Genomic DNA, 18,284 nt, shown 5'->3' with positions numbered 1-18,284 from the left:
CAGCCTCGGTCTAGCTCTCAACACTGAGTTTACCTACAGTCTCAACATAATAAACAGAACTGGTCCTACCACCAGCCTCATTTCTCTCTACCCCTCAGCAGAATGAATTCTCATCTCTGTCAGTGCCCTCCCATGGAAGACCACCAGGGATACCCCTGTACCTGTTGAGTTCATTACTCACAGTGAAGGAACACACATCTTAGGAAACCATGGACTGCCTCAGTAGGAAGGTATTAGAAAAGACTTAGAGGACTTGGGCTTCTGTTCACTGATTTGGCAGAGAGTTTAAGGAAGCAGGGTTTTGCTCTGGAGTGGATGCTTTCAGGAAGCTAGGGTAATTCCATGACCAGTATCTTAATAAATGCTATGTACAGGGAGGATAGATTAGAAGGAGGCTAAAGCTGCATTTGGTAAGAAGCAGCTGTCATTCAATTTAGCTGGGAGAGAGGCCGTGTGGTATTTTGTGGCTCATGCAAGGCTCATGCTTTGTTCTCTGTTCAGACAGGATTGCCAAGTGGTCTTGTTTTTATCTTGCTCCATCAAGACAACAAAATGGCCTTATCTGATGTCAATGGCCTGCAAAACTGTTTTCCTTTAACAGAGAACACCAAAGCCTAGCTGTTGGTTCCAGCTCAGCTCAGAGCAACGCCAAGGCTGACTAATAGTACCAGGTCAGCTCTAGATGTCAAGACTGCTTTTTTCCTTCTCAGCAGTGAAGGTCTCCTTGCTGTCTTCTGAGCATGCAACTATTTCCCAGTCCTTAGAGTTGGAGCTGACTGAAGCAAGTGAGGCAAGCAGGGCACAAACTTTAGGAACAACTTACCCTTTGGTGCCAGCCCTCTATCTATATGACCTAGAGAAAGAGTGTCTCCTAGAATTTTGTACTTTAAGCCCCTTGGTTACTTCACCTCTAACCTACTCTGCAAAATCTTTGTGTGCAGTCTTTGCCCTTCCTTCTTTCTTTTCTCCCCGGAAATCCTACCCCACTGCCTTACCCAAGACCAGGGAGAGCTTTCCCTTCTCTGACCCCAAACACTCTCAGGGTCTCTAAGGATTTGCTAATTGTGTCATGTGAATTTGTTTGGTTTCTCCAATTGCACTATAGATCTCAGCCTGGCTGGTCCTTGCTCATCATTCATGTCTGGGTTTAGATGTGCCCCTGAGAGAGGACTTCCTTGCCCAGCATAACTAAAACATACCCATGTCTAGTCATTCTCTCTCTTTACCTTGTTGTATTTTCTTGATCTATTAATCACTATATAAACAAGTCTTCTTTATTAGTTTGTAAGTTATGTTCTGTCTTCACTGGCACCTCAATGTTGTAAGCATCTGTCTGTCTTATTTAATCCTGTGTCTCCAGGGCTTTGCTGTGTTTATGTTTACAATAGTCAATATATACTTGCTGCAATTGAATGAGATGTACTAAGATATATATAAGTCCCCTCATTGCATGTGTCTGTGGCCAGGAGGGCCATTGGACAAGAACAGCAGAATCCTGGTCTCCACATATAGTGTACAATCCAAGCATCACCATGCTCGATGGGTATATTTTAGGTAGGTTGGGCTTCATTGGTCTGTTCTCAGGAATTAGAATAAAGAAGTACTGAGAGAATGAGACATTTTATAGTGAGTGCTGTTGAAAATATGCAAAACAAAACAAAAGAAGACTTGAAGTAAAGTGGTACCACGAGGAATCTTGAACAAGTTGAAGTAGAGGTGGAACAGCAGGTGGGCAGATAATAAAAGAAAGAGAGTAAGCAAAGTCAAAGCAAAACAAACAACAAAAACAACACAACCTAAAAGGTGGGAAAGTCAGTTGATGATGCAAGAGAACGAGAGATGTGCAGCAAGCAAACTCGCAGAGAGCAAATGAATGGATTATGTCAATGGTGGTGGCCTTCCGTAAGACCCAGAAACTCCACTCCCTGGGGTCCCAGAATTAGATGATTTGGCATCTAAGGCACCTTCTCATTCCAATCTCCTTGAAGCCTGACTCAGATACTGCTCCTACTTTTCTGAAGCCTAGAGGTTCTGCTTTTGCTGAATTCCCTGAGACTTGGCCATGAGATCACTGTTTGTTCATCTCTAGGGGGCTAGATAGAGCACATTCTTCATTACTCCAGGTGACCAGAGTCTCCCTCCCTATATACACAGGGTACTGGGGATTGAACCTGAGGCCTTGCACATGCTAGGCAAGCGCTCCATCACTGAGTTACCTCTCCAACCTGACTTGAGTCTTGTTCTTAAAATCAAGAAAGCCTAATTCAGACAGTCAGCTCTTCATTCAGGTGTTGTTCACTACTGAAGGTAGAATGGAAACAGTCTTCCATGTGAACTGTCTTCAGTTTTAATCTAGGGTCACAAGTGAGCTCTGAGACTTTGGGCAATATAAAACCTGAGACTGGTCCTTTCTATCTTTTAATGTCTGGGGCTCAGGATTGCTGTGAGAGCCAATAATGGTTTATGCAAGCAGCTGGCATGGGGCCTGACACAGACTTAGCACTCAGTACGGGCTGGTTCCTGTTCTCGTCCTTCTCTCTGGATACTTCCTGTCTTGCATAATAAAGTCTACCCACTCGACCACTCTAGCAGCAGCTCTGGTTAAGCTTGTCTACTTCCTGTCTCACAAGGCTCTGTCTGTGTCTAACTGTTATGTGCTCACACACTTAAAGAGTGAAAGTCAATCTGACAAAGCTATAAGCACAGATTTGGGGCCTGAATTTGAGCCCATTTCACTTTGTATCCACCAAAAGTTAACTGGAAGAAAATGGTTAACCTAAAATGCAATCAATTGTGGAGGGTAGAGTGGGGATAAGGAGTTCACTTTATATCTTCTCTCTCAGTTGGTCTGCCATCGACAAAGAGTTATTGAGTTAATGTGTAAAGCTATTATAAAGACAATACATAACATTACATGTGATGAAAATTAAATGCACATATACATAAGTTTATTTCATGTTTCACTTACTTAGAATTTGCCAGTGTGTGTCAGATATTTGAACAATGTAATCAACATTGTAAAGGTTAACTCTCTTATCTGGGTCTTAACTAGCGTTAACCAGTGTCTCCTGAATATTACCATAGCATCTTGCTCCTAGTCAGGGCTTATAAAATAATGGTGGATGAAAGACTCAATAACTAGTTCAGATTTTTCAGGAATTAGCAAACATCTGTAAATCTTACTGTGCTAAAAGGGAGTATTGCTATGTAGAAAAATATATGGTGGTACTGTAATTATGGCACTCTCAAGTTAACCTGAAATTGTACTCTTTTTTTTTCTTTGCCACATTCCCAGCCTTTTTTATTTTTTTATTTTTGAGACAGAGTTTAAGTTGCCCAAGTTGGCCTTGAACTTGCCATCCTCCTGCCTCAGTTCCTTGAGTAGCTGGGATTGCAGGCATACGTCATAGTACCTAACTAAAATTATAAGCTTAAAAATCATCCATTCAGTTTAAACCACCAAGCCTACAGACTATAATTTTTGAAAAAGGAATAGTATAAAATTTTCTGGAGCTACTCACTATAAATTCTTTATCTTCTAATCATCTCAGGCAAGTGGCTTTCTGTGTCCTTCTGACACAGAAAAACAAAACAAATAAAAAGAAAGCAAAGACCAGAAAATTCAGCATCCTCTATAATTTAATTGGGCAATGCAGAAAGACTGGTATTCCACAAGCTTCATCAATTATTTTTTAAGCATATAAATAAATTTAAATGTAAGTATTTCCACAACTTAAAGATCTACCTTAGAATAATAAAAGCATAGTATCAATACCTCTCCAAGAATAATGATAAGGGAATAAATGTTATAAAAAACCAGTGAGAAAATTTGTAAGTAATTCACTTTTCCTACCACATGCAATATATGTTCAGAAGTCAGTATAAATCCCAACTGAGTAAAAAATAAATACCTTTTGTAAGAAGATCACTATGATTCTCAGTGAAGCAATGAAAAGTTAGGCAGGTTAGAGATATAGAACCTAAAATTAGATTTATATACTTTGGAAGCACTTTTTACCTGTTACATAATATACAAAACATGTTCTGTGCCTTTGTCTAGAAAGTTTGGCAGAGATTGTTTTAATTGGCAAAAAGTGTTTAATTTAAAAAATAAAATGACAGGGTTAAGGATGAAGCTCAGTGGTAGAGTACTTACTTAGCATTTGTGAGATCTTGGGATTGATTCTCCAGCACCACAAAAAGAAAGAGAGCAGGGTGGGGGACAACAGACTTGCTTTTCATATTGAAATCATTCCTCTGAGAAGTTCTGCAGCAAGGAGCTATCTTGGATGGAAGATAGCTCAAGCTCACCTGGGTGGCATCGAATTGCTGGTACTCCAGATGCTCATCAAGAAAAAGATGAAGTGAAAGTAGGAGAACAGGACAGGGCTTGTAATTACCAGCTCCCAACTTGACATTTAGTTATTAGGTAAGCACTGTAGGACATGACAATGAACGAAAAGGGAGAGTAAAGAGGAAGAAATGAAACTGTCAAAATTGCTCGAGAAAGAGAAGGACTAGAATACCGTCTTTAGGATCCACACCATGAATCAAGGGTCATTGCAATGTCCATGTAATGAAATCCATTTACCTGTGATTAAATTATCTGGGTGAGGATGAAGCCACACCATTTTCTACAATTTCACTTCATTTTAAGACACATTTTTTCCATGGTTCCTCATCCTCATCAAACATTGAAGAAACTGTGTGCACTTCCTAAAAGGTGGGGTCAGAATGTCTACCTGCCAGCACAGAGACGCTCTTTCCCTGGCACTTCTGCTCCTCTGGTTCTTTCTCTTCTCTAGAAAAAGACAGTTCAGTTCTGTTCTCTTTGCCCATCCATCCTGTCCTGTCTTAGGGTTGGCATGCTTCCGGGATTCCATCATGCCTGAAGGGATTCCAGAGGGCAGAGCCCAGGTCTCACGTTCCTCCTCCCCACTGTTCTCAGCTCCTCTAGGACGGCCCTGAGCCTGGCATATTCTTTCAACAAGGAGTGGTAGAAGTGGAGTCAATCAAACAGCTCAGCCAGGCACGTTCTCCTCTCATTCTTAGGGGTATTTTCCTTCTGGAATCCTCACTCTTCCCTCTCTGCATCTCAGGCCATGACAACGCCATCTTTTCATCGAGAAGTTGTACAATGAACCTTACAGATTTTCTTTTCCCCAGACAAGCCATCTTGAGTTTCCACCAGAAGTCCCTTCATTTTCTTAGAACTCTTTTGTTGTTTCTTTGGGTAGCCTTAAGCATAGTGGTGTGTCTGTGCCTGTCGGGTGGTGAACTGTGGGATCCACCTCTCTTGCCCTTGGAGTTCCTTTGGACTCAGCAAGAGTCTATATAGACATAGTCATTGGGCAGGAACAGGTCTGCTGCCTGGCATGATGGGGAACTCTGAAAAGGGAGCCTTTGTTTTTTATCCAGTAAGATTAATCTGGCTGATTATAATACTACCATGTTTTAAACAGTTCATCAAGGAGACAAGCAGACTGATGTAAGTAATGTTGTGTGGCATTGTAGAGTTGCAAAGCACATACACAACTCTCCTGATTATTATCTCCAGAAATCCAGAGCTCTGAAAGCAGTCCTGCCTCCAAATTGCCAGTTTCCCCCATATGAGAATATATAAAACAGCCACTTTCCCTCCTCAGAGTCCACAGTCACCCCTCCTGCTCATTTCTCTCAGCCTAGGTGGTCACTAATTAACTAATTACTTCAATGGCTTGTTAATTTACTCATTCAGTACTTGCTCCCAAACTCCACTGCTCATTCTAAGAGGATTTCAGGTAGAATGTTATCATTTGTGTGAAAAAACAAAGGGGCAGTCTTGTTAACCAGCATTTTCTTCAGTGATTAAGTCCTTTGTTCCCAAGCCTGGTCCCTGCTCCTTATATATCTGGGCCAAGAGACAAGGCTGGCTCTGCAGAGATGGCTCCTGCCTTTCTCTTCTGGGAATCTTTAAAGGGCCTGGCCAGAGCAGTACCTAGAGGCCCCACCCCGCATCTTCCCTCTTAAGATATGTGGCTTACGGGTATCTCCTTTGACCTTAAAACCCATGTATGCAAACCTCTGATAACAAAAGTTCAAGCTGCTTCTCAGTGGCCTCTTCTAGAAACACAAGTTTAAAGTGAATCTAAATCCTGGCAAGAAGTGACACAGGTTGGGCCCTTGGGACTCCGTTTACAGAAAATGAAACCAATCAAGGGGAACTCACGCTTTGCCACGGCGCCCTGTTCTGGTGGAGAGCGTGCGGTGGTCTTGCCTTGGCCCCATGCAATCGTCCAGAGTTCTAAATTCCTCCTGCCTGGGATGGAACTGTTCCACACAAGTGTTCTCATTCCCCCATCTGCTTCAGGAAAACGCCCCTCGCTTTCTCGGAGATGTCTGATGGGAAGAATCTGAAGAGAGAAAGCGTCTGGGTTGGTAACGGTGATGTCTCCCGCCTCTGAATGGACGCGCTCTGTGCGCGTGTTGGGACGGTGGGGAGACTCTTTACCATCCTGTCACGCTCAGCTGTTGTTTACTTTCTGTGAATCGAATGTTGACAATTATAGTTCGAGGGTTTTTTTAACAGCATATGCTGAACATGATAAAATATTTAGAGCAACTTGCTTTGGACTTACAATTATGTTACATTCTTTCAACCCATTTATGACTAAATTAGAACATTTAGTAATGTTTGGTGACAACTCCCACACTTTGTAAGCACCAAGGGGAAGAAAATACAATTTATTTAATTGGTTTTCATTCGGAAGGGAAATAATCCCATTTCAACCATCGCAGTGTAAGAAAAGACACAATATATTCCCCACATAAATACGCAGATGCTCATACATTTGGGAAATTAACATATCCTCTACAAGAGAACTTACCCTAAGGCTATTTCTCCTTTATGTCTCAGCCATTACTTTCGCCCACATTTTTATTTTTTTGGTAGGATCCCTACCAACCACCTCCTCTTCCTCTATGTGTTCCTTGAAGAATTCCTGAACTATAGATATGGCTTCCAGGACACAGAAGGTCATGGGTACTTAAGGGCACCTGCTCTATGCTGGGCCTGTGCTGGGCACAGAATTTTAAGATAAGATGAACTTATTTGTTCCCTTTTGCAAAGAGCTTGTGACTAGAAACAAAGAAAGATAAGAAGAGTTCTCACTCTACAGACAAGGGAGACTCGTTAGGGGGCACCTGACTGGCCAGGACAGGGCAAGGAGGGGAAGCAGGGTAGCCTGAGAATCACAAGGAACACAGGTGATTCAAAAAAGAGGGAGGGAGGCACTTCATTCAGTGCTTGGGTTCCAAGGTCTGCAGGCAGGAGAATGAGCCCCTAGGTCAGTATCACCCTTGGTCCAGTTGGCTGTGGGAAACAGGGAAGAATGGTGAGCAGAATTCTGATTGAAAATTTAGGGGCAGTGCAGATGGTGCCAGGTTTTGCACTTGACTTGTACCCTGAAAACCATAGGGAGCCCATGAAGGACCCTGCAGACTACACAAGAGGAAGCCAATCCAGCACCAAGGCAGAGCATTGCAGAGCAAGAGGGCAGACTTGCGTGCACATTCAGGGAGAATCAAATATGTCTTAAGTGCAGATAACTTTATTTTAAGAACGCACAGGCAGAAAAACTGGAGAAAAAAATGCCTCCTCCCTTTGTATGCCACCTCGCTGCGGCTGAGCTCCAGTACTGCCTTGGGGGGGGCACATGCTAATGATAGGTGATCATTCAGCACTCACTGTAAGCAGCTCTGGTGCCCAGGCACTTCCCACCGAAGGAGATCAGAAATATGCCACTTGAGCATCAGGATTATTTTTGAGCTGAAGACAACTGATAATCAACAGATACAGGAAGAGTTCTCTAACTCTTTCCTAAGCTGTCTAAAGCAGGGTATAAATTTCCCTTTGTGAAGGTGTTTCCCCTCTGTGCCAGGGAGGGAAGAGCAACCCTTCATGGAAACTGAAAGTCAATACCAAGATAAGTTTGCATAAACAAACCTTACTAAAATAACCCTTATCTTCCTTTAGTTGTCCCTATATTTTCTAGTTATTTCTCATGAATTATCTTCCCTTGTAGCCCAAACCCTCTTTGCTTTGCTTATAATGGTATATAAGCCTCTGAGTTTACCCACATCTTTGAGTTTCACTCCTTTTCTGTGAGCTCCTTTGCATTAGCATTAAGAAAAATGACTTTTTTTCCAATTCATCTGTCTTTTGTTAGTTTAATTTGTAGGCATCCATGAAGTAAACTTAAGAGACTAGAGTTTTTCCTCTTAGTAACATTCAACAACATATCTCATGAAATCCTCATCCCTTTTAATGACGAAGTTACTGCTATTATCCCATACTTTAAATACAGAAACTAAAAGACAGTAAGGAGCTAGTCCAAGGTCAAGCAGCTGACAGTGGCAGATCTGGGATTTGGAACACACTGCCTGAACACCTCACAACTGCTATAATTCCAACTTGTTGAAAAGATAGTGTGACAGAGCCAGCAGAGAGGGATTGGGAAGCCAAGAAATCCATATTCTAGTCTTGGCACTGTTGCTATCAATAATAATATTAACCATGTAAATATTTGTCCTGTTCTTTATTTTGGATAATTAGGTCATGAATAAGATTTGATATGACCTTGGAGTAAATCATATAACCTATGTGTCTTAATGTTTTTCTACTAATTAGCACACAGTTTTTAAATTCCCACCATGTTCAAAGCCCTACTTTAATTTGAAGATCATGATCTTTTTTTTTTTTAAATCTACTTTGAAAAGGCAATGATTAGCACTCTCTCTAGTGAATCCACAAACTAATTGTCAGATACTTAAATTCTGTTGGTTCCAAGAAACGAAACAGAAAGAAGTTTTTTTCAGTTCCCTTAAATGCAAAACACCTATTCAGACCAGATGGGGGGTACGGGAATTACATTTTGATGTAGGTACCAACCAATATAACTAAGTGGTCATTGGCTATAATTTAAAATGGAAAAGAAAGCAGAAAAGCTCTTATAGATTATGTTATTTTGAGCAGGTGCAGACTGTCGTTAGTGAGGTAAATTGACAGTTTCAGACTTGACGAAGCTGTGAGTACCTAACTGGTCCCATGAATACTGTTCACCCAACCCCAAGGCTTTGAGTGATCACCCAGGAAGCCCCAAGAAGAGTTCCTGTTGGTCGAGAGCGGGAGTGTGAACTAGAGTCCGCTAGACTGTTGCACAGATCATTTGCTGAAGGGATTCAGAGAGAGGGTGGGAGGAGAGACAATGGAAGAAGGTGGTTGGGGAGAGACTGAGCTGAGATGAGAGGAAAGATGGAGCAAGACTTGGAAGCTACTGCAAGAGCAAAGTTTGAAGAAATGACCAAGAAACATTTTAACACATTGAGCATTGTGATATGTGACATAAATCCTTTTTTATCTACAAAAGCATAACAACACTTTTCCCTGTTGAAGGTTGTGCTGCCAATTGGTCTGTTTGCTCTCAGATCCATTGCCCGTCTCTGCTCCTGTGTCTGATAGTTGCAAGCTGGCTCCCAGGTCAGTGAGAGGCCCCAGTGGGGCCTGGAGATGGAGCGGGAAGGAGAAGCCTTCTTGCCCTTTTCCTCTGTCTTGGAAAGCATATTTAGCAGCAGCTGCAACACCTCTCTGGTTCCAGCTTTTACCCAAATAGGCTCCTTGTGGTGACAGTGTCTGTCTACTAAGGGGCCACCAGCTCCTTTCTCCATCCCTCCAACACCAAGAGTGGGCCATGGCTTCCCAGTTGCTGATCTTGGGGCTGCCTCATCTACCCTGGTTACTCTTTCATGTCCTTTAATATCTGTAACCAATTCCCTCCATTTGTTACCATCTGTTTAATAAACTTGGGTGTATTTTGTTTTCCTGCTAGAAATCTGATGGATAGAGGCTCTTCTCCTCTCCATCTTTCCCCTCCCCTCCTCATTGCTATAATGAGGAATTTCTTAAAACATGGGTCTCATCTCTCTTTCCCCCTTGCTCATATCCTATTCCTAGGTCTCTGGAGTAAAATATATGATAGTAATTTTGGAAGAAATCTTGGGCTTGTTGGTTCAACTCACCTTCTTCCTTCCTGAATGAGTCTTAAGAGGGAGAGTACCAAGTCTCTCTGTGCTGACAGCCTTGCCTGGCAGGCCTGACCCAGTCTAGCAGGTGCCCTATTTGGGGTAGGTCTGTCTATAGTTAGTTGACGTGACCATCAGACCTAAAATCTAGATGTCCAGCCTGGCTTCTGGCAGGCATGAGGGTATTTTTATTTTTTTTTTCCTGCTTTCGTTTTATTTCAACTTTCTCAGAACCCAGGAGGGGAAGAGAAGCTCTATGTCATGAGGGCCCCTCTTCAGAGCCTTACTAACATTGACCAATTCCCAGTGAACTGAATTCCTGGTGTTTTTAGGTGCTATAGTAGCAGAGAAAGGCCTAAAGGCAGGGAAGGGCACCTGTGCTCAGCTAACCAATGTTTTCTTCAGCAGTTTTGGGGACTCTGAGGTTGAATGCCTGTGTACAAGGATCAGCCCTGCCACTACGGTGGTGTCACTAAACTAGGATATTATTCCTAACGCCCAACTGCTGCAGTGGCAATATCAACATTGGTCTGTCATATGTTGTTGCTGTTGAAAGTAAAGACCTGCTATACTTGATGTTAGTGAGACTGATTTCCAGCATAAGTTTCCATATGATTCTAGAACCACTGCTTCCCTCCTGTAGATTTCTTCCTCTGTCGTCCCTGTCATTTTCCTGTAATCTGGCCACCTTGGAACTACCTGACATGCTGTGAACACATGGATTATGTCTGGTCCCTCCAATGGATGTGGTTCAAGTCTCTTTTTCTAGTAACTCCTGAGCTCCTGAGCAAATAAGAGATTTACTACCTCTACCAGGAGAGGGTTATTTCTAAATGACACTCTCCAGAAACTCCTGTCTGAGTTGTGACCTTGCATCAACAAGTATTTGAAAAGCAGAGCCCGTACTGAAGAGTTCTGCCTCCCAAATTCCACCTGCACTGTTTCTCCAACCTCTGCGCTCCTGGATCAATTCCCATAAATACAATGGACAACACTGGAGCTCTTGGAATGAAGTTAAACAAGAGCACCTGACAGAAGAGCATATTTCATCACACATCTATTTGGATCCTGTAATGGAGCCAGGGTTCTGGAACAACAGGTAGCTAAACTGAGCAATAGATAAGGACTCTGCTGCAGAGGACATACGTGGCCCCCAGCAAGAAGGAATCGAAGATAAAATGAGACAGTGGTGCTTCAAGCTGACTTGACACTATGATGATTATGTCAAAATTCTAGTGAAAGGGAACGGTTGAGCATGTGTTCTTCTTTTTTTTTTTGTATCCTTATGCTCATCTCTAGTGCCTGCTCCCAGCAGAGGCGCAGTCAATGATGATGAATTAATGATGTTTTAAAGAAACTCCAAGTACAGTGACTCATGCCAACAACTCAGGAAACTGAAGAAGTTCAAAGCAAGTTCAAAGCCAGCCTCAGCAACTTAGCGAGAGCCTGTCTCAAAATAAAAATATTAAAAAATAAAAAAGGACTGGAGATGTGGCTCAATGGTTAAGCACCCCTGGGTTCAATCCCCAGTACCAATAAATAAATAAATATGAAAAATGCTGTTTTAGTCCTTTCTCTCTTGTTTTTCAAACCCTAATTTTAGTTCCCTCTCCTTTGATTGCTTTGTCCTCTTATTTTGCCTTATTTCTCTCTCTGGACTCTTACCTATGAGCAAGAAACTCTTTGTCTGTGACATGATTAGGGAAATCACATTCTCTTAGCTAATGGACTCCAGAAAGAATGGAGTGCCTACCATGCTGCCTGTCTTTAGGCAAATTGTTTAACCTCTCTTGGCTCGATTTTCTCATCCTGGGTGACATTAGTAAGAGCAGATCTATGAATTTGAGTAGAAGATAAAGAGACAGTTGAAAACACCATCTTAAAAGCTAAAAGTCCTACCTTTTACATGCAGACCATTGTTCCCCTTGTGACCAGCTGTGACAGCCAGTGCCATGAAGGCTAAGAGAGCCAGCAGGTTTATTCCTCTGAGGTCACTGGGCCCCCAGAGGTCCTATGGGTATGCTTTGGTCCTTTCAATGGGAAAGGCAGAAAACCTATGCAAGAGAGGCAGAGAGATGAGAAAAGGTGAGGCCCTGAGGCCCTGAGGCCAGCTCAGGAGGAGAACACCTGGTGCCGGCTCCTGTGTGGCCCTGTGACCTTCTGAGCAGGGTTGTTGTGGTGTGGCTTTGTCCTTATGGTAGACAGAGGAGGAACAACTGAGAAAGCAAAATTAAACATATATGTGAGGGGGAAATCGATGGTGTGATATGGATAAGGACAACTATTATTTATCAAGTGTTTACCAAATGCTGGTTATTTACTCAGCTTCGGACTACATTTACCTCTTCCCACAGCACTGTGAGTTAGCTGGTGGTGCTTTTGTTTTGTTTTTGCAGATCAGGCAGAGGGTCAGAGGATTCTTAACCTGCTCACAGACATAAACCTACTAGATGGTACTAGATAGTAGAACCATGATTTGGCCCAAATTAATTTTAGTTGTTTTTTTTCTTATGATTGGATTGATTTTTCTAAGTTTCTGGGAAGATGAGAGCCATTATTCTTTGAAAGGAGTCAAGAAAAGGATAAAGAATAGTGAGGATACCAAAATGTGTTCAAATGGTCTTCAAGCATCCACAGGCAAAGAGCTTTATCTTTACACAATCATATCTTCAGAGCCAGGGCATGACTAGGTGATCTCTTTCCCTTCTTCCATCTCCTCACTCCTTTCTTCCTTCCTTTCTCATTCGCTCTCTCTCTCCTTCTCTTCTTCCAACCTAAGGAGGGGTAATTTACCACTGAGCCACATTCCAAGCCCTTTTTATTTTTAATATTTTGAAATAGGGTCTTGCTAAGTTGCTGAACCTGGCCTTGAATCCATGATCCTCCTACCTCAGCCTCCAGAGTTGCTGGGATTACAGGCGTGTGCCTGGCCTAGCTGCTCAATAAATGTCTTTTGAATGAATGAATGAACGAAGGAATGGATGAAAAAACAAATACAAAGTCACAGAGGTATCCTGAAGCCTCAGAAGAGAAAATGAGGTACTTTGGAAGGACTTTGCCCTCTCTCTTCTCTATCTTGAAAGGAGATATGAGGAGCTGTGGAAAGCAGAGTTTCAGAACTGTCACCTGGGAAACATGATTGAGAAGTCAATAAAAGATGAATATAAGAAGTGCTGAGTGGGAATGACAACCCTCCAGAAGTTTGTGTAAATCTGTCAATGTTTATTGAATAAGCACTCACCTGGTCGGGGGCTAAAGAGAAGGATTTGGGATTTCTTTCTAATCTTACATAATTGATCAGCGCTATCATTAAATTTTAAAAATCACTATAGTTAAAAACCTGCCATATGGAAAGCATTTTATAAAACGATGATGTTGAAAATTATAATCTCAAAGTGTTGAAGAAAATAATGAATAGTGCCAAATAGAACCAGGAGTCAAATCGTGTCTGCACAACTTTAAATATTAGTTTTAGTAGTAATTATTGCAACAAATACTTTCTATTTTATCTATAAATATGTCAGTGTGTATCTGTAAATGGAATGGACTCTTTCAATAAACATAACAACAATATAATTAACACATCAAAAGGAATTAACAATTGCTTTAATAATATCAAATATAGTCAATATTCAAATGTCCTCATATTTTGTTTTTTAGACATTTGACTAAATCATATCCAATATGATGCACACCCACTTTGCAGTCAGTAGATATGAATCTTTAAGTCCACAAGTTCTCTCTAGTTCTTTCTCCCGACTCATGTGAAGGAAGTGAAGTCTGTCTGTTGAGTTCCCCAGTCTGGATTTTTCTGATTGCATCCCACGTGTGTATGTAGCATGTGCCCTGGACACTAGTTTCATCTGGAAATGGTATTTGATTCTAGAAGCTTGAAGAGATTAGACATTTCTTGCAAGAACACTTTATAAGAGGTACCAGGAAGAACACAAAGTCTAGACATCTCTTTTTGAGAAATTTGCATCTGTGGATGTTCTACATGATCTCATTGAGAGTCATAAACTAATGATATTCTAATTCTATCACTCATTCATCCACTGACTGGCTTTCTCCTAACAATAGAGACTCTCCCTGTCCTCTGTTGGTCATCCTGAGGTACAGTTTGCAGGGGTGAAGGCAGGAAGACTTGATACTTCCTCTCTGTTTGCCATTTAACAATCATGATGTGGTTCTCTAGCATCATCCGAGGTTTTGGAGATGGGTTTTCGTTAGGTAGTTGTCTCACTCTTATGATTGTTTAATCTCAGTTTTCTGAGTATGAACTCTGAAGCCAGCCTGCTTAGAATCAGAATTCCAGTTCTGCTTGGAAATTGAGGATACTTAACTTTATCTCACAGTTGTTTTGAGGATTAAATGAAACTGTGTGTGTGTGTGTGTGTGTGTGTGTGTGTGTGTGTGTGTGAAATGCTTGGCATGTAGTAAGCCAACGTAAGCATTTGCCGTCATTACTATTGTCATTATGATTGTTTTTAAGTGGTTTGGGATGATTTCTAGACAATGGCATTATGTAAAAACTTCCCACATAATTCTAATATTACGCCAGGGTGGAGAATCACAAGATTATGAGGTTTAAAGGGATAACATTTACAAACAAAGGGAATGAAATGACTAATTTCTGTTTTTAGAAGACATCACAGCATGGCAGCCCTTGTTATCCCGACTACACCAAGGTTGAGGCGGGAGGATCACAAGTTCAAGGCCAGCCTTAGCAATTTAGTGAGGGAGCATCTCAAAATATAAAAATGGCTGGGCATGTAGCTCAATGGTAGGGAGTTTGCCTAGCATGCACAAGGCCCTGGGTTTACTCCCCAGCACCAGGAAAAAAAAAAAAAAAAAAAAAAAGACAGCCCAGGGGCTGACTTTCTGTTCCTGCTCCTTCACTCAATATTAATAAATTAACCTCTCTAAGCCTCAGTTTCTCCATCAGAAATAAGATGAATAGTAGTGCATGGTTCATAGAGTGACTGTGAGGATTATTAATTCTGCCCAATTCCTGGCACATAGTAAGTGCTCAAGAAGTGTTAGCTGCTATGTGTTGAAGAGCTACCGCACAGGCCAGGGTCCCTGTGCCCAGCTGACATTCCTCTCCCTGCCTAGATTCTTCTGTCTGTACAATCTAAAAGGTAAGAACTAGGATCTGAGAAAACTGATTCCACACAAACATCTTTAACAGAATGGTATCTGTGCTCAGGTTGCTAGACAGCTGTGTAAACATACATTCCAGTAGTTCATAGTAGAACATTTTAATTTAAATGATATTTTGAGAGGGAGAATCTTCAAATTGGATAAGCAAATAAATAAATACCATCTGACAAGCTCAGTGCCAAGTCCAGATGGATTTTCTCTCCCTATTTGTACTTCCAGCCTTTTCAAGTTGCTGCTTCTCTTCCGGTTCCACAGCTTTAAATCTTCTGTTTTTCTTATCTACACACTATAAATTTGGGGGCATTTCATTTGAGATGCTGTGTCCTTTAAAAAGAAAGCATTTTGTTTTCCCAACATCCTGATTTGTCATCCATAAAGACAACAGACAGGATAGTCTTTAAGAGACAGATGCTAAGAGATGAATTATTGATCAAACCATAAATAAATTGGAAGATGAAATACATTTACCAGATCAGTTTATTAAAAAAAATCTTTTCAAAACTTTTCGACCTCCAACTCTAGAGACCTATCAACAATGGAGAAAAATGCCACACAGGCATACACAGGAGGACCAACTGGAACAATCAGAGGCGTTTCTTTTCAGACAGATTTGGCAATCTTTTTAATGCTGAGATCTGTTTTTATGATTTCCCCTTCCAAATGGCCCTCTGTTTTGAAAAGCTGAACACACCAAACTGCATTTATCAATATTTAACTTATTTCCCCATTTTTTATTAATCAAAGTCATCTATCATTGCCAACCAGAACATCCAATCAGTATGAATCAACCTGAGTTACTAAACCGAATTGTTATAATTCCAGATTAAAAAAAAAATTGAGTTCAGGTAAATATTTGAATTGAAACTATCTTTAATTTGGAAACATGAGAATATTGTATTTTCCTTCCTGGCATGAAAAATGAGGATGACAACCTGACATTTAGTCTTTCAATTTGGGGTTCTAGCCAATGGTTAGAAAAATAACGCCCCCCAAATAATCTATGTTTGCCTAGAACTTATGCATATGTGGTTTCATGGCAAAGGGGAATAAAAATTGCAGGTAGAATTTGGGTTGCTGATAAACTGACTGTAAGATGGGAAGATGGCCCAGGATCACCTGGTTGACCCCAAATAATCGTAACTGCCCTTAAGTTTGCAGGTAGGAGGTGGAAGACATGATGTGATGTACTGTGAGAAAGATCCTGCTGGCCAGTGCTGGCTTTGAAGTGAAAGGGGGCTACAAGGCAAGGAATGTGAGCAGTTTCTAGCTGGGAAAGGCAGGAACATAGATTCTCCTTCAGCTTGTCCAGAAAAGTTCACTGTTCTGCTCACATCTGATTACAGCTTAGTGAGACCCATTTCCTACTTCTGACCTCCAGATTGGTAGGATGAGAAATTTGTGTTGTCTTAAATCTGTCCCCTGCCCCTGTTTTGTGGCAAGTTATTATAGCAGCAAACTATATATGACTTATTTTCCCTAATTCCTTGACTTCTACTTTCCTTCATGGGCCATGTGCTCTGGTCAAAGTGACCTCTTCCATGATCCGTGAGTTCTACAGTTGGAATGAGCTTTGTCTCCTCCCAAAACTCATGTTGACATTTAATCCCTATTGTCAGGTATTAAGAAGGTTTAAACTGTATTTAACTATGGTGGAGCTTTTGGGAGGTGATTAGAATTAGGTAAAATCATTAGGGTGGAGCTCCCAAGATTGAATCTGGTGGCTCTGTAAGAAGAGGGAGAGGAACCACAGATGCTCACATGTTCAAATGAACTCATGGTCCCTGACTCACAATATGACACCCTGCACAGTCTCAGGACTCTGCTAGAAAGAAGACCATCATCAGATGGGGCACCTTGACCTTGGACCAGAATCATGAGCCCAAATAAATCTGTTTTCTTTATCAGTTATCCAGTCTGAGGCATCCTGTTATTAGCAACAGAAAATTGGTCAGTAATTGGGTATGCTTTTTACCTACTTCTGGATCCTTGCTTTTGTTCTCCCTCATTGTGACGTCAAGACTATATCACATCAGCAGAGAAAAATCCTGTCCAGTTTTCAGAAGGCAGCTCACATGCCTTCTTTGCCCCTGACTGCACTGTTCCTGCATCTGGGATGCATGTTCTCTCTCCCTCCCTTGAACTCCTATAGTGCTGTAGTTGTCTCTCTTTCCTACCTTACTACGTTTTCTTCTGAATTGGAGTTATTTGTGAATGTGCCATGTTGTCTCTACCATATTTAAAGCTCCTGATGACAAAGTTAACATTTGATTCATCTCTAAGTCTACAGTACTGAACCCAATACATTTATGTCTTATAAAAATTCAGTCTTTTTTATGTGTGTGTATATGTATATGTACATATATGTATGTTCACGTATATATGTATATATGTGTATTATATGAGTATATGCATATATACAAAGGATATTCTAGAAAGACCATATGCCTCATAGGAAAGAATAAGATAAAAAAAAACAAATGTTTATAATCAGCTGCCACACAATGGTAAGCATCCCAGGCACAACATTATTTGGGAACAGCTGAAGTATTTGTCCAATAACAAGCCTGAGGCAGAACAATGGATGAATGTGGGGGAGTTCACTCCTGATGGAGGAGGTCTCTATTAAACATGGAGAGCTGTTCCAGAAACTCCTCTGCAGACACTCACAGGATCTGAACAAGAATTCTGGTTTGTGAAAAAGAGTAAGTTGTTCTTAGGTCAGTTAAAAGTTTTCATTTTATTTGAGATCTAGCCACCCGGAATGAATGCAAAGCATTTCTTTCATGGCACTGTTGAACAATATCTTTCTTTCCAGAAGGAAACTAATAATGAAACTAAATGAGTCACAATATCCATTTGACTGCTGTCACACTGACTTACTGCAATACAGAAAGCCTTTCTTAACAACAAAAAAGTGAAATGTTTTGTCTTCAAGATGAGCAGGTATCTCGGTTGCACCATAATTTCCAATTATGTGAAAATAGAAAAATGTTCTTTTAAATACACTGCCTGTTAAAGCAATTATTTTAGCTATTGTCTTTCTAAAATAAACATTAGGCCCA

General features: G+C 41.1%; 1 protein-coding gene across 3 annotated transcripts in view; it reads right to left on the bottom strand.

Moving 5' to 3' along the window:
• Pced1b (PC-esterase domain containing 1B) overlaps positions 1 to 18,284 on the bottom strand; it is a 226,141-nt gene that overhangs the window by 62,135 nt on the left and 145,722 nt on the right. For all 3 annotated transcript variants that reach the window (XR_007108282.1, XR_007108283.1, XR_007108281.1), the window contains one exon: positions 6,209 to 6,392. The gene's annotated coding sequence lies outside the window, so the exon portion shown is untranslated. The remainder of the gene's footprint in view (positions 1 to 6,208; positions 6,393 to 18,284) is intronic.

The sequence above is a fragment of the Sciurus carolinensis genome, chromosome 4, assembly GCF_902686445.1.
Source record: "Sciurus carolinensis chromosome 4, mSciCar1.2, whole genome shotgun sequence".
Lineage (NCBI taxonomy): Eukaryota > Metazoa > Chordata > Mammalia > Rodentia > Sciuridae > Sciurus > Sciurus carolinensis.
The sequence above is the reverse complement of the archived record's forward strand: the minus strand, read 5'-3'. Positions and strand labels throughout refer to the sequence as shown.